Here is an 18,292-nt window from a genome sequence, read left to right as displayed (position 1 = left end):
GATACAGTATGTTGGTATTTTTTAATAAATTGGTATGCAGTTCTAAATATATGTAACGCCAATGGTGTCTTAATGGTTAGGGAAGCGCACATGTAATTAAAAGATTGCTGGTTCGGAACCCTGAGCAAGGTACCGCCCCCAAGCACTGCTCCCCAGGTGCTGAATTAGTTGCCCCCTGCTATGTCACAAAGTCACATAGGGGTTAAATGCAGAGGACACATTTCATTGTTGTGTGCTGTGGTGTGTCAACAATGACCACTGATCTCTAAGTTCAAAGGCATCTTTATATGACTTATACTCAAATCCTATTGCTCATATTATCCGGGTGCATAACAAGGATAATTTGTACCTCACACTTTGGACATGTAAATGATTCTTAAAAGGATAACTTCAAGTAGTACTGTGCTGTATGTACTGAAATGCTATGTTGAGTGGCAGTTCAGATTTTGGAGATTCTTAAAGCTTGTATTCTATCTAATAGGTCAAATTCTTTTACTTGCTACATTTATTAGTATGATAACATGTAGAATTTGTGTCTATGATAGGGGCTCATATGTTTTATTTGCTCATCAAAGCAGAAGCTTTGTTAGTAAGAAATTACATGCAACACCTACAATCTTGCCAGTTTATTGATATTTGCTGAAGACATGTTATTCAAGTACAGCAGCAGCTGTTCTGCTCCAGGGACATGCTATCTTTTGATCACAGTGTGCTACATGTTTGAAAATGTGCTCATAAATCATATCAGTGGTATTTGCAGTTTTGACTACTTTATCTGCCCTACTGAAAAGGTAGTGTAATCAAAGTCCTGAAAGTACTGAAGAGGCCTGTTAAGCCATTGTTAAGGGCCCTGCAGTAATATGACATAAAAAGAAAACTTGAGTAACATATGTTCTATAGGTGACCCCCTGCAAGATCTCTCTTTTTAGTCCTCAGAAACGAACGGCTCCATAAGCTTCTGCCAGTACTTCCAAGCCTCTAGCTTTTATTCTATTAAATAGCAAGACTAGACTACTTGCAACTGTGCTGCTCATTGCTTTTTGAACCTTGGCACCAGAAATACGGGAACATTAGTTGCCATGACTCCCAGTATGACTGGAAGTGAAGTGCATTGCCATGTCATACTGTTTTAAGTCATAGCAAATCAATGTTGGCCATGAAAGCCGAAATTCCATGGGCACCAGGATAGAAAGCGATGGAAATTAAGTTGGAAATATTTTATTTATGCAAAATCCATGCCACTTAAGAACACATAATAATTAAAGTAATATTGCCGGCATTATATTTTATTATATGCTGCAGTATTTTTGTCCTTGATCTAAAATGGCACCAGACATATATCAGAGAGTAACACAGGATGGGGTGCCAACTCATTACAGGACACTCATACAGTACCTACAGACAGTCTGGCAAGTCCAGTTCATCTTAGCATGTCTTTAACACCCAGCAGAAACCCCACAAGGAGAACATGCACCTTCCACATCCTGACACATAACTACTGAGCTACCCTGAATGCTTGATAAGCTTTAATAAAACATATGTATGAAATGTAACTATGCGGAATATCAAATGCAAGTACTCACACTATACTGTACAGATGTTTTTCCACTTGTTTTAAAAATCCATAACACATGCAAACCACTTAAACTACGCATCCTGGTACCCCGGAAAACACGCTCAGCTGCATGTGGCAAAAGCAGTATAAATATCAGAAATGGATTTTTTTTTAATAAAAAATTATTTAGCAGATTATAACTCATGCTCTTGTTGTCTTTGCCTGTTGATTTATTAATTTTATTGATGGACAATGGGTAGCATGGATACTCTGACTGGCCTGCAGCTAAGCAGCCCCGCATGCAGCAGGAATCAATGCCCTGTGTCGTGTCACATTAATCCCATGACCATCATCAAATTTGCCTGCAATCTGTGCCAGTGTAGCCCTTCTGTTGCTTTGTACCAGATGGTACAGCCTTCATTCACATTTCACCTTGATGTGCCCAATACCCTGTCAGTGTTTCATGTTTTACCCTCCTCAGGTCAGTAGCCACTCACCATGGCTGACCATGAACACCCCACAAACCTCGCCATTTCAAGATGCCCTGACCCAGTCATCTGGCCATAACAATTTGGCCCTTATCATTCACACTCACTCAGGTCTTTACCCCTGCCCATTCATTTAGCTTTCAACACATTGACTATAAGTACTGAATGTTGGCTTACCATCTAATTTATCGTAGATCATTACATGTGCTGTTTTTAAGATAGTCAACATTTTGCGTGTCATGTGGGGGTGGTCTTTATGTTTTGGCGCAATGGCACATATATATTTCAAATTATGTTATATACCATCTGTACTAAACATCTATAAAAATATATAAAGATACATATATCACATACATAAATAGTGCATCATATCAGAGAGTATTTTCTTTGTGGGGTCTACAGGTGGGTCTAAACTTTCATCTGCTAAATGTTTGTGTTGTAAGTATCAGAAGTATTGATTTGGAAAGGAAGTCTGTTTGATTAGGTATTATGGTGGACACATGGAAACGGGTTTGTGTACACATGCAATAAGACAAAGGGGTGTTTTTTGTTTCTTTCCCCAACCCATCAGTTTGTTGCTCTGAACAGATGACATGAATGTGTAAGGCACGCACTCAAGTCAGTCCCTAAGGAGATCTGAGCAGTGGCTAAGCCACTGGAAAACAGGGGTTTCCAGCTTGGAACCAGACACACATAGTATAAAGTATTAATCAAGTCATCTTATTATAATTTCTATTAGTGACTCCCACAAAGACAAAAAAAAGAACAGGCCCCCAATTCACTGGTTTGATTAATTCTGTCTGGTCTTAAGAGGCACAATAGGTTGCCTGTGGGGCACTTATAATTCCTCTCCAGAGCTTTCGTGGCATTCGTAAGGAGAACTTCCCGTGGAGTGGATTTCAGCCCAGGCTTCAGGCTGTGAATTCGCAAAAGGGTGGATTTTCATTGGGTGCTCTGCTGCAGCGATGCTTTGTGCTGTATCACACAATGAAAGTGTGGCCAAATGGGAGAATAGTATGAACATAGATTTTAATAGTGACCTATAATACGTCTTTCTTGTTGCAAACGATGCGAATGTTTGGCTTGTGATGTTTTACAGAATTCCTGAATTCAGAGCTAAAATCAAATCATCCAGTTGTTGATTTGATTTATTTTGTTTTAAAAAATTACCAGAGGCATACATATAGGGTAAAAATATAATTTGCAATATTTGTTTTTTTATTTGAAGCTTATACCTTAAAATATAAGATGTTTCATGTTGTGACGGGCAGTTTCAGTGGTTGTCAGGCTCCTGTTAATAGATGTCATGCCCTGCATTCCTGCCCCCTCCTCCTCTCCCTAGTGTGTCTCAAACGAGCCACACCTGTTGCTTGTTTAGTCTTACCTCTCGTTACAGCCCTCGCGTGGATCACCCCAGGTGCCTCTCATCTGTTCCCTCGCGTGCCCTGTATAAAGCGTCCTTCAGTCCTGCCCTCCCCAGCCTGGTCATTGATGACATCCTAGTGTGTGCGCCAGTGCTTCCCTTATTGCTAGTTGTGCCTTTTGTTTGACCCCACATGGTCCACTTTGGCTTGCCCTCTTCCCTTTCCTTGAATAAACCCCCTTTTGTTTGCCCTCATGCCTGCTCCTGCCTCCTTCGTTTCTGCATTATGAAAATAGAGCCATTTGCCAATAGGTTTTAGATTATAGATCGATTTTGCATTAGGAATTAAACAGTGTTTCAATCCACCTGCTGAGTACCTGTGATAATATGTACATGTGGTATATGCAATTAATCACCAAGGTATGTGATAAAAGAAATAAAATTAACATCCTTTTTTATAATACAATATGCCCTCTTTTCATATTGCCATCGTTTCATTGAGCCTTTTTGAAAAATTTAAATATCTAATATTAAAATATGATTCATTATCATGAATTTGAGATTTTTTTTGGAAACAGATTGTTATTGTGAAATGCAATGTTTGATTTTTATGAAGAGCAAAAGACATCATGTTAACGTTTTAGGTACATTAGCATTATGTCATTTGTTCCTTTCATTTGATGATATTTAACCATTTTTCCAGAGTATAATTTGTGTTTGGCTTCAGACTAATTATAAAAATTATGGAAAATTATATTGTACGCTAATGAGTTTGTGACAATGACCCATGTACTCCTCTTTGTGTTAAGTCTGTATTAATTTGGGGATTAAACGTATAAACATTTTGTATTATAAATTTGAATATTAAGTGCAATTAATCGTGATTAAAACTGTGCGATGAACAATTTTTTTTAGCAATTAGCTAAATATTTAGCTCTAAATATATATAAGGGCTGTGAGTCAATATATAAATATATAACACACACTGTATATATAACGAAAGCGGTTAGGAGAGGGAGTAGCTTTGTGGGTAGCACTGCGGCCTTGTACCTCCAGTGTTGTAGCTCTGTGGCCTTGTACCTCCAGTGTTGTAGCTCTGCGGCCTTGTACCTCCAGTGTTGTAGCTCTGCGGCCTTCTGCCTCCAGTGTTGTAGCTCTGTGGCCTTGTACCTCCAGTGTTGTAGCTCTGCGGCCTTCTGCCTCCAGTGTTGCAGCTCTGTGGCCTTCTGCCTCCAGTGTTGTAGCTCTGTGGCCTTGTACCTCCAGTGTTGTAGCTCTGCGGCCTTGTACCTCCAGTGTTGTAGCTCTGCGGCCTTCTGCCTCCAGTGTTGTAGCTCTGTGGCCTTGTACCTCCAGTGTTGTAGCTCTGTGCCCTTGTACCTCCAGTGTTGCAGCTCTGTGGCCTTGTACCTCCAGTGTTGTAGCTCTGTGGCCTTCTACCTCCAGTGTTGTAGCTCTGTGGCCTTCTGCCTCCAGTGTTGTAGCTCTGCGGCCTTCTACCTCCAGTGTTGTAGCTCTGTGGCCTTCTGCCTCCAGTGTTGTAGCTCTGCGGCCTTGTACCTCCAGTGTTGTAGCTCTGCGGCCTTGTACCTCCAGTGTTGTAGCTCTGTGGCCTTCTACCTCCAGTGCTGTAGCTCTGCGGCCTTCTACTGTACCTCCAGTGTTGCAGCTCTGTGGCCTTCTACCTCCAGTGTTGAAGGGTCAATTTCAGACTCATTGTCAGTAACTAAAGGGTGAATATGGCCACCCCTAGTAAATGTGTGGACTCCCCTACCACCACCCCACACCAAAATAATAAAAAAGAATGGATTCATTTATTTTCTTTAAAAGAGTTTTGGTGTGACACTGCCCCCATCCCCCCCCCCCCCAAAAAAAAAGTATAAGTTGATGGCCACCCCGGTCAAAATGTTATACAGGCTCCACTGCTCAGCTTGTTCAGAGTTTGCATTCTCTCCCTATCTTTCAGTGGGGTTGGGTGTATGGATCCGGCAAATACAGGAGACAGAATGGAATCTTGCAAAGGTAAGTCAATTTAATAACAATAAAGAACGTTTGGCTACAGGTGCATGTGTATGTAAACCCGTCAATGCTGTCAGCAAAGGTGTGTATGCATAATTGTATGGTGTCTGCACAGGACAACAGCATGAGAAGAATAAAAGACATAATCAAAACACTGGATAGTCCAAAGTGAAAGACAACAGGCAGCCTAAACTGCAACCTAAAACACAAAGGAAAAGGATGGAAAACTGTTCCAACCCTAGACTGGTGTCAGCCACACCAGCTCAGCAAGAAAAAAAACAGCCTACCAGAGGAGCATTTCAAACTCATAGAACCAACAGCACAAAAGAGCAGCCAATCAGCCAATTGATGTATCACTTAACTCCAAGATAACCCAAAACCTGATGAGGACCCACACACCACTCACAGTCCAGAAACAGGGGATTTAGTTAGACTGGTATCATACAGTACATGTGAATCCCTTCCAGCATGCCTCCTGGGATACACTTACTGGGAAAAGCCCGTGCTTCACCTCAGTCCTGGGATACACTTACTGGGAAAAGCCCGTGCGCCACCTCAGTCCTGGGATACACTTACTGGGAAAAGCCTGTGCTTCAACTCAGTCCTGGGATACACTTACTGGGAAAAGCCCGTGCGTCACCTCAGTCCTGGGATACACTTACTGGGAAAAGCCTGTGTGTCACCTCAGTCCTGGGATACACTTACTGGGAAAAGCCTGTGCGTCACCTCAGTCCTGGGATACACTTACTGGGAAAAGCCTGTGCTTCACCTCAGTCCTGGGATACACTTACTGGGAAAAGTCTGTGCGTCACCTCAGTCCTGGGATACACTTACTGGGAAAAGCCTGTGCTTCACCTCAGTCCTGGAGAGCTGGATATATTTCATTTTTATGCTAACCCTTCTTCTTTAAGAGAAATATAAGTGAGTTTTAAAATTATTTTATTTCTGTGAATATGGTTTTGATGACATGTACGCAAATGCAAATCTGGTGCAATTTCAAGGTCAATTTGTGACATGTAGGTCATGATATAAACATGTCATAGCTTGGGTTCAGTATTTTAAGGCTGATTTTGAAAGAGATTTCTCAATGACCTACATATCCTTATATATATTTAGTTTTATTTTTGGATTTAAGAAAGCCAAGGTGCCATTCATATCCATCCATGGCCTTCATAAAAATTGATCTTTGCCAAGTATAAATTTGACAAAAATGCCCAAATATCAAACAATATTGTAAGTATTCCACTAAAGGTTCACATTTTTATATTGGAACCGTGCATTAAGAAATAGTTTCCCTCTTTTGACATTGCTCCAATATCCTGTCTTAAAAATGCTGCAATGTCAGCTTTCATGAGATTTTAAGACGTACATTTACCCTTTAAAAAGGTCAGATGAATCCATTCATCACTGAGGAAATTACTTGCTTTTGTGTCTGTTGTTAGGGTTATGTGCTGTAAGACCTCTGTGAATAAAACATACGCTATCAGTAATATTGTGAGTAGCCAGTGTGATTGTAAGTTCAAGGGCTTTATTGATCGTTTGCTTAGTGTTATCAATCAAAGTTTCCCTTTTTTCTTTTTGTAAATCCTATCAGTGATTAAAAAAGTAAAGGATTTCACAACACAAATGCTTGATTTTTTTAGTTGCTTCCTGGCTGCAAGTACTGCCCTTGGCTTTGACGCATCTCCTTCCTTTGCAAAGTAGAAGTCAACTAGTGTAACGAGGACAACAAAATAAACAGGGTAACATATAAACATTAGTTGCTCTGTAATACTGTATTACTATGTAGATTAAATCTACATATATAGACACATGTAAAATTCTAGGAAGAGATGTAATACTAATTGATACAGTAAGGACACAATGCAAAATAATAAAATAATAATGAACATACATTAATCTTCTTTAACTCTTCACCTAGCGCAAGGTCACTGTAGAATATAGCAGGAGGAATATGGCACAAGCCAAGGAGCAAAGAAAATTACACAGTAAAGTGGAATAGAGATATTAGTATTCCTGATCCGAGAGAGCCCACATGAACACCAGGAGAATACACAGTCTCCAGGCTTACATATCCGGGGTGGGGAATCGAACTTAAAACTCCTGGGCTGAGAGGCCACTGTACTCCCACATCCTTGGAAGACATTAGCACGGCCTCACATACCCATGGTTGACAGTTTGATTGATACCTCTGCTTGCTGTGCACGAAGTTTGGATGGGATCTGCAGTGTCTTCCTATATTCATAAAACACAAAGTTAGGCTAATTGGTGTCTCTGTGTTGCCTGTTTGGGGGGTTCAGATATGCATAACATTGTGGGAACCACACAATGGGATAAAAACCTGTTATTTTGACATTGGATGGAAATTAAATTTTATACAAATCTGTGATTGTGATAAAGAAAACCAAAAATGGCAAAAGACGTATTTCATTTGGCTACTTATGGTTAAGATCAGGGCCGGGTATGGGTTAAGGTTGTTTTTTTGGGATTAGGGTATTGCGTATTGAAATGAATGGACGGTCCCCACAAAGATATGAGTACAGATCTGTGTATGACCCGGCATCCTTCCAAGTTGTACCCCTGCCTTCTGCCATATACTGCCTGCCATAGGCAATTGGAAGATGTACATTACAGTCTTTGAGATTAACTGTGGCTACTCAGAGACAAAATATGAGCACCACTGTGTTGTGTAGATTAATCCCTCTCCAGTACAAATATCAGCAAGAATTCATTATCTTCCAGTCCACCTTATAGTAAAAACCATCCTCAGGTGAGAGTGAGTACTATATGGGAAGCTCGTCGTAGTTCCCAGATAGCATTATAATTAAAGATGGGGGAGCTCAATAGCAGCTTCCACTATAGCCTTTTTATTTTTCTCTATACTCCTCTTGTTTCAAATTGATAACTTTGAAGTGTGACGCTTTCCCAGAGCTCTGTGACTGCTTCTGGGACATTACCAACATGCAAATTTCAAACTGACGTAAAGTGGGTCCCCCGTATTCTTGAATTCACATCCTGTATACAATACATACCGTCTCCATTTCGGGATGTGAATGAAAGGTCACCTAATGGGTGCTGGCAGGAGATGACCAGTAATGTTACCACCACTGACTGTGATAAAGCAAAAGCAAAAAGTCCTTAATCGCCCTTTGTTCCTTAGCTAAACAAAGTCAGCCTATTTTATATATACGGCAATGATTTTCTAGTCTCAACAATAGTGCTTGTATGCAAGTTTGAATCAGAGATAAATTAGCAGAAGAGTTTCAATGTGTTACACTGTCAGGAATGTTGTTTGGCAGATTGAAGGTCAGACCTAAACTGTATTCAAACTATATTCAAAGCACAATATGGCTTTGTTTTCACATAATATTACAATTCACTGCTGCATAGGTATCACAGCATGTTTTAATCATTTAATGTTTAGTTTTCTCTATATTGGTAAATACATTCTATCATAGCATATTGGAGCATAAGAGATGCACATTGAATAGCAGTATCAATACATTTTTTATCCTCTTTTTCCCATCTAAAGTTTGTGGTGCCACATGGGTGTACAATATGCAATAAATTCTGCATAATACTACCTCAGCATACTGCTTCACAAATCCTTGGCAACACAATACGTTAGTTTGCTTCTGTTTTACTTGTGCCTTAAATTATACACACAGTTGGATGCCATATAACAACATGATGACTGAATTGGCACAGCAGTGGCTAAAACAATAAAAGAAATGAACCATCCTTTTTATTTATTGTACTTGATAAATCACACACTTATGTTTACAGACTATAGTTGTTACAGTGTTTTCTTGTTACAGTGTTTTCTGTAGAAATTAGCTGCCGTTAATAATTTGTCAATTGTTATTTTATCCACCAATTTTTCACAGATTTTTTTTGCATGTACATGTCTAAAGGAATCACATATGTAAAATGACTGAGACAAACTGGTTGTGTTTAATTTGTGAAACGTGAGACAGCAACACAAGCTGTTTACTCAGCAGCAGACTTGTTCTTAGAAATTCTCCATGTCTGTCACCAGTGCTTTAATTGAGAATGCTATTGCTGTCTCAGATTTGAAAGCTTTTTTTGTTTACATTTTTTTACGTCTCAGTTTGGAGTTAACAAAGTTGCACGCTGAAAACAATAAGCAAACGATCACCTGAGAGGGGCTAAACACGAAGAAGGAAGCGTCTGTCAGCACCTTCCACTTTGGTTAGCACTTTCCAACCAAAGAGCAGGTAAAAACAACAAGGAAGGCAAAGACAAAAACAGCCAGGGCTTCCCTCAGAGGACACACATAAAGAAATATATATATTTATATACATTCACCACCCAGCCCTGTGATAGAATTACTGACAACCCTTCTGAATTCCTGGGAGCAAGTTGCTCATCTTGATCTGGGACATCATCCTCCTCAAGCTTGGCCTCTGACAAGGGCTCCCCTTGGGATCCTAGCATTGAGATGCTGGATTATTCTATGTTGTTTCAAAACACCAGTGCACTTCAGACAAGGAAACTGTAAAACCGGCAATGAAGAGTGAAAAGAAACAAGAGACCCCACAGAGATACATTAAAGGAACAGGTGTGTTTTGTTGTAAATTATTTTAAGAAAATTTGCACATGAATTAAATAAATATGCGGGGGGAAAAATATGATTTTTGTTTTATGATATACAGTTGTTATACATTTGCATTTTGGTATATTCCATTTACATTTTCCACCATTTAAATAAAGAGACACATTTGTGGTTTGTAAGAAAAATTATTGATAAAGCTTTCATAAAACATAGAAACTTAAAGGAAAGTAGGTATCCATCCATCTAGCATAACTGGTCATCTACTGTAATCGACGTGAGCTTTGCCATTTCACCCTTGAGTCACCCATGACGTTCTTTCTCTCACTTGATCCAGAATAAAGGAATCACAGATGTAAAATAACTGTTTCATAAATGGGCAAAATTGTTACCTTGAAATTCATTAAGCAGTTAGCTCTCTGGAAATCACAATATCATTTCTGGGCATGGCATATAGGTGGTACACAAATAATATGAGAGACACTTCCAATATTTCCTCTAGGGCTACGACAAACATCATCACGGTGGAGAAGAGGTTCACTGTGCTTCATGTAGATTTTGAGTGAAGTCTTTTTCAGCATGGCTGGAAGGCAGTGCTGGACAAGACAGACTTTTGGTTAAGCCAGGCCAATCAGGTATTGGTCGGTGTACTAAATCGAAATGAAGTGATAAAATGTAACTGCAAGGTCAAATGCTGCATGGTGCCTAAACAAGGGTGACAAAGGTCCCTGTGAATGACTACTCATTGTTTATGCCTGTTAATTTGAATAAGTCTCGTAATTTGATGCAGATGTTTACTGACCTACAGCTGGTTGCCTAGTAGACCATCAATAATTAAACCAGGTTTACTTTTTGAGAATGGTTGCTGATCACCAAAAAACATAATTCACCACACTATTGAAGACGAAGGTGTTGCTTTTCACAGCATAAAGCAAACTTGGAATTAAAGTAAAGCTACACTAAATAAATAACCCTTACTAAAAATAATTAGATTTTCTGATATTTCTATGTGACTGATTGATATATTATTTTGATTTGAATTAATATGAAAACAGTAATAGATAGGCTACACACAATCAAATTACTAATAACAGTGATACTGTACCTCAGTTCTCGAACTCATTAGAACTCGAAATTCTTAAAAGTCGAACCAACCAGTTTTACCTAGAACTCGATCTGAATCTCAGAAGTCAAACCGTGAACAAACAAGATAACTTGTACGCGCAGGGAAATGAGTCATGCGGCAAGTCTCTCAGCGGAATCAAATGGTAACACTTCAGTCTCAGCCTCGCATTCGCTGTGATAGCATCATGCATGCATGTTTACACTAGCGGAATACATATATTTAGACGGTAAAAAAACATTTAGACGATGATAGACAGTAACAGTAATTATTATATAATAAAGTGCATTTTAAAATAAAGATTTCTTATTAATTATTTTAATATTAATAATAAACCATTAATACATTTAATTATAATAATATTGTCGTACCCAGCGGGGACAGAACGGAGACAAAGGCGCAGATGTCAGGGTATCGGGGAATACAGGGTTTAATTACAGGTAAGGCAGGCAAAACGCAGACGGACAATACAATGACCGGACTGGGGAAACAAACTGAAATGCGGACTAAAAAGAGAGAATGTATGTTGATCAGACTGGAAGAACAAGCCTGGTGGCCAAATCGTCAGATGGAGGCACTTGTACTGTGTGTTTTGATGATAACCCAGGTCTTGTGAATAGTTGTATTCTTCATTCTTATGCATGTTAGGCAGCAAGAATTGCACTAGCTAACAGCTTTCTAGTATGAACTTCCATCACATCACATCCGTTTTGATCATTCATACCAAAAGGCGAAAAAGCCGAAATAATTCAAATAATGCAAGTAAAATCCGCTGTAATGCATGTAACCTGGTTTTGAGAAATACAGGTGGTCCTCAGGTTACGAATGAGATCTGTTCCCTAAGTCTGTTTTTAAGTCGAATTTGTAGGTAGGTCAGAAAAAAATTATAAATAAATAATGACAATCTATGGTATTGTACTGTATGTTGAGCTGACAAACTGCTGAAGCTGTGTAATGTTTTCATGAGCGTCAAAAAGTAGTCTGTGCCCTCATTAAAACCTTTGTATCTAATCAGATTTTTTAATATAATAAGCTTTACGGCAGTCCACTGATAAGCATGACCTGTCGGTAAGGGACTGCATATAACCCATATTTACACTGAAACAGCTAAATTACATAATCTGTCAAATCTCAGCAATGCATATTATGATCCACAGTTTCAAGTCAGGATTAAAATTAGATACATGAATACACACACACACAGATTTGTAATTATATCTTTCTGGTGAGTCGCCAGAAAACTCACAACATGACAACCTTAACCCCTACCCAGCCCTAACCTTAACCATAAGTAACCACACATAATGCAAGACATTCGGAATTTGTAGTTTTTTGATTGCATTCACAGATCTTTGTGGGAACAAAATGTAATATAAACATAATTCACATTTTTATTGTGTGTGTGTGTGTGTGTGCATTTATCTATTTCACAGATAATAATGTTATTTAAAATAAGTCCCTTAAAAAGTGTTAGTCATTGCATATACACCCATATCACATAGCAATTTTGTATCAGAATTTACTGTGAGTGATTTTTTTTTTTTAGATCAATACTGACCAACTGGTGTCAGAACATGGTCAGAAAAGTAATTTCTTATTCTGCCGAAATTAATTTAAATGATTCAATTGAGAGCACCGTAGAACTGGAAAATGACTTAATTATCTTAGCAAATTGTGGATGAAAACTTGATCAGTACCCTGGTGATGGAAAATTAAATGCCATCAAGATAATCAAATCAAGGACATATTAATGCATAACAGCATCAGGGGTTTGATTATGCAGAAAAGCCAAAGCTAAAATTATTGTACAAGTGATGAAGGTGATATAAAGTGCAATTTAAAGCCGATTTTCTTAGATTAAATTTGTCTGAGAATATGTCAAATGTATAAAGAACAGTTTCATTTTAAAGAAACGGAATATATCAAATAGTAAAAAACGAATCAAATAATATTTGTTTTAACCATACATAAATATACCCTTTAAATGTCAAGTTATTACACATTTTGCATCACAAATGCGATGCAAAATGGCTACATATTTTATGCACATTACTTTCAGGCTTAAATCTGAACAATTTAGACAATAGATTACAGTACCATTTCCTGTTTGTTTAGAAAACACATACACACACACACACACACACACATATATATATACAGTATATATATAGTGGACAATTAATTTTTAATTTTTAAAGGAAAAACAAACAACAAAAAGTGTGTGACTGCTTCTGGTAGGACTACATTATCAATAAATAGCACATACATCACTTGACTGCATCACAATGTAAATGAGAACACAGATCAGGAATTTGGGAACAAGCAAACAAATAAAAGTACATCTGTCACTGGGGACAGGAAAATGGAAAAGACTACCATTTTACAGCGGGAACAAAGTTCATATGGTTACGACACATAATGTCCTGCAGCAGACAATTGAACGAGCAACGCCCCTTGTGGTCCTTGTTCAGGCCCCAGCCATTTGCTGTGAAAAAGGGAAACATGCCAGTTGCGGCCCAGCTCGCAGCCCAGCTCGCGGCCCAGCTCGCAGCAGGCCATTGTTGTCTCACAGGAAGGGGCCTCCGTCACGATGGCAGGAGAATGGCACTTGGTGATTTGCATTTCTGACTCTGGGAGGTCGGTGTGCAGGGGGGGGATTCCCCCGACTGTCGTAATGCACAGCAGATGGACACACTTTAATCAGGCCACATCCGAGAAAAATGCTTTGTTTTATGTGCCAGGCCACCATTACGGTTCTGTCACACCTTATTCCCAAGGCATGATCAGCGACACATAAATTTGTAACATTTCCACTGAAAATATTATTGATTGATTTGATTTATTGACGACATTTTTGATGCACGCAAGGCATGGGATGAGGATGACTGAAGTTATTTTTCGTACATACCGTTTTATACAGCCGCAATACAGCTTTACTCTATGTTTATTAATGATGTTAGCTCACTTTCGGTATACAGTAGTAACATTTGGCTGCAATTAAATATAGTAGCAGTTCAAATTGTTCTGAGAGAGATTATATTAAATTGAAATAAATGCTATTTGGTTGTTTACATCACCAAGCATGTACAGCACAGATGGCCACTGGCCAAGACGAGTTTGATTATCTGACATCCAGCAGGGCTGTTATGGGTACTGTGGTATTTGGACATTGATAAATGCCTATCTTTGTGTGAAACAACTGAGATAAGGCCACTGCCCTTTGATGAACCAGAAAATTGAATGATGACTGTTGCTCTCTATCAGCATGGCTGGTTAGAATACTGTTGCTTCCGCCCAAAGGTTAATTAGACTTGAACCCAGAAAATCAAGAGGTTAAACAGGGTCATTCCAACAGCAGGGCCTTTTTACGGCCCTCCCAAAAGGCCAGTAATAAGATTTGTCTAGAGCTTGTTGATAGTGGTGGCCTGAATGTGTATCTGTTGCAGCTTTTGAATTTCTGTTCTTTTGTGATTGACTGGTGACTAATGTTGGCCCAGCTGATATTAGGGGAATGCAGTGACCATCAAGCTCTAAAGTGACTCATTGTGCATTCCCATCCTAATAGGATTGGACAGATATTGTCAACTTTCAGCTGTTTTGAAACATCCTCGGACGTTTCTTTACTATCATTTAAGCCTGTTGCCCTTGTAAGCCTTATTCTTGGGTATAATGGATGACAGCATTGTTTTTTTGATGTAGCCTTAATCAGTGGTAGAATCACTGTTTGTTAGGAACAAACTGAGTAAAATAAGACTTGATACAGTGTAATGCAAGTGTACAAAACCAACCACTGGAAAACTGCCCAAATCAGTCTACTATAGCAAATTGTACGATAGTTATTTGTATCACAAATCACATTATACTCAACAGTTTAAGAATGTCTCATTTAAAAAATTAACTTAAGGCAAGGTTTTGATCAGTTGATTGATTGATCCATCCATCCATCCATCCATATGTTTTTAATAACCACATGTCCAGCTGAATGGGTGGGTGCACAACTTTAATTAATATATTATAGTTTTATTTGTACTATTCAATTTCTTGTACTACTCAATGTTTTGTTTGTATTACAACAATCATAGACTGCATAAGGGAACCTATGATCCAAAAAAGGAGCAAGTTCCAAATTATTATTATTAAATTTGTTTTGATCTTAGTATCAGTATTAAATATGAACTGTAGGACAGTGCAAAAAAAGGAAAGCATACTTGATGTTTTCTAAATGGTTACTAATTATTATTCTCAACATGCTTGCATGTACCTACAATGGTTTTAATTTCAGTTAATTAAATCCATGTGTCTATTTCTGTTTTCAGTTGTATCAGATTACATAATGAAAGATTTAAGTGTCCTTCACACAAAACAGTTAATTGTACAGGTCGTTGTCAATTTACAACCTATATTTACAACATATGACTGGTCGACTTTCTGACCGTTCTGAGACCACAAAAATGTGGCCATGATTGCCCCACGTCTGGCAGCGCGAGTGTTGCCCAGCGTGAACATAGGACAGTTTCTGTCTCAAGTGCTGGCGGCTGGCAGCTGAAATGGTGATTAAAAGGTTATAACAATAATGAACTAAGGGTGATAACAAGATTAAAAAACACCAAACAATATGACTTAAAGATGAGATAATTTTATTATACAGTATATTATACATATGATCATTTTTGCATATAATGTAAAGGGCCGACTTACGACCGGTCAGTTGGAACTGTACTGTATTGCGAATTACAGTTCCATACTGTTTGCAGTTAAAGTGATCTAAGGCCACATCCCTCCTTTAGATATGATCCAGCTTATATAAAAATATGCTATATAAAATAAGATATAATATGATATAAAGAGCAATTATTGTTTAACATTGACTTCTACAGTTGGTAGAAAAAAATAGCGTTACATTGTTGCTAATGGGATAAATGACGACTATTATCAGTCATTCTGGCTGTTCAATAGTCTATGTAAAGCAAGGAGTTTAATGTGCTATGTTTACGGGATTAATGCTAAATATTATGTTTTTTATTTATGACTATGTTAATTTCTTGAAGTTTAATGCTTTATTTATGTTAACCCTGTTATAAAGCAAAATATAGCTAATATACCTGTAAGCATTGTGACTGAGTAAGTATGTCTGAATTATTGTGAACTGTGGCCCTAACAAACCACGCCTGTTACTGGTTTATCCTTCTCATCTTGCCTCTCATTCATGACCCTTCTCTAGAAATCACTCCCAGCTGCCTCTCATTAGCTCCCTCGTTAGTCCTGTATATACGTACTTCCCAGTCCTGTGTTCCCCAGTCCAGTCATTGACGTACCTCACCAGAGCTGTGGGATCCTCTGGTGCCACCTCACCTGCAAGCCAAGGACTTTTTTGCCCTCCTGGATGAACACCTGTTATGGAGGATTCCCAAGGCCAGAACTCTCGTCCTGTGCATGGATGGGGTGCTGTACAAACTCACCCCAGATACGGATCCCCAAAAAGCAGAGACGGTCTGGTGCCTCATGAAAGCACAGTGGCAGGTGCTTGAGCTGGGAGGACCTCTTCTTTTGGCCGCTTTTCAGGCTGCTGCCTCTCCACAGCAAGATGTGGTTAAGCCCTCGGCCAGTCCACAGCAGGGTAGAATTCCACCCGCTGGCTGCCTGCAGTCCTCCGCAGCATCTTTCCCTGACCCATTAGCAGAGCATGAAGTCGCTGTGCTTGCCACCTCTCTGCAGTGTGAAGATGCTCAGCCCGCCAGCTTCTCTCAGCTTGCTGTAGCTCTGCACACAGGCTCCCTGCAGCTAGCTTCATTTCTGCCTGCCGTCTCTAGCCACAGGAGGAAGAAACAGAGGCTGCTGGCTGCGCCTCTGGCTGCCTCCTCACGTGACCCAGTGCCTCCAGAGCGCTGCCCTGGGGAAACCACCACCAGACCCGAGTCTCCTGCGCCTGGCCCACAGGGGGCCACTCTACCTGTTTTTGCCTCTGCTGCCTCCCCACCCAGAGCCCATGCCACATCACCTGGTCTCGCAGCTAATGTGCAATTTCTCCAGGTATCCCAGATTCACCCCACTCACCTGCAGATGTCCTAGCATTTCCTGCCCCATTCGCCTCCAGGTGTCCTGTTATTGCCCTGGCACCGGCCTCGTCTCCAGGTGTCCTGTTATTGCCCTGGCACCTGCCCCGTCTCCAGGTGTCCCATCGTCACCCTGACACCGTCATTGCAGCCTCTGAGCTCACCACCAGCCCCAGATCCGACTCTCTGTTCACCATCAACCCACTGCCCGATTTTAAGTCCCAGTGCAGTCGGAGGTGTCTAATGGGGCCCCAAGGAGGGGTTGGCTGAGCCTCCGTCTGCCAGAATGGGACAACAGGGGCACACTATCCATGCTGACCACCCCAACCCTCATTTTGTATTTAGCCTAGCCTAATAACCAGAATTTTGACTTTGATATCAGCTTTGATAAATTGATATGGATACAAAATTCATATCAAATGAATGCCGTAAAACATTTCCATTTAAATATTATATATATATTAAATTTGCTTTAAAATACAGTCCTGTTCATGAATGAAACCAACAGCAATACCATTATCCAAGTAAAATATGCATAGACCAATGAGACTCCATTCAATACATAGATTCTGATATTTGGCCTGAGCTGTTACTGTTATGCCAAGGCATGGTGAATGAAAGAGGGAAGTTCCATGGAGTGGCTCACCACAAACAAAAGACTCATAAAACTAATAAAAGAACACAAAGGGGAAAATAAAAGGGGACGATAACGGGCCAAAACCAAAACAGGCAATATTAAAAATGAAATAAATTAATCACAAAGAAAACAAACACTAATCAGGGAACTGGAGCAGGAATGAGAGCAGGACTGAGAGACAAACACGCAGTAACAACTACAACAACTGACAGAGGAAATGAACAAAGTCAGGCACTTAAATATACAGATAACAGGGACTATAAAGGTGCAGGTGTGGGCTATATGGAACTAAGGATGACAAGGAGGAGATGAGGTCAATTAACAGATACAAAAGGTAAAAACGCCAAGGGAAACTAAAACAAGGATACCTGAACACATTACAACCAAGGAGTAAACACAAGGGACTGTAACAGAAATACATAAAACACATGTTAAACCAAGATAGCACAAAACAACAGACATTAAATAACAATTGGTTGGA

Source organism: Paramormyrops kingsleyae, chromosome 7, assembly GCF_048594095.1.
Source record: "Paramormyrops kingsleyae isolate MSU_618 chromosome 7, PKINGS_0.4, whole genome shotgun sequence".
Classification (NCBI taxonomy): Eukaryota; Metazoa; Chordata; class Actinopteri; order Osteoglossiformes; family Mormyridae; genus Paramormyrops; species Paramormyrops kingsleyae.
Note: the sequence above shows the minus strand (reverse complement) of the source record.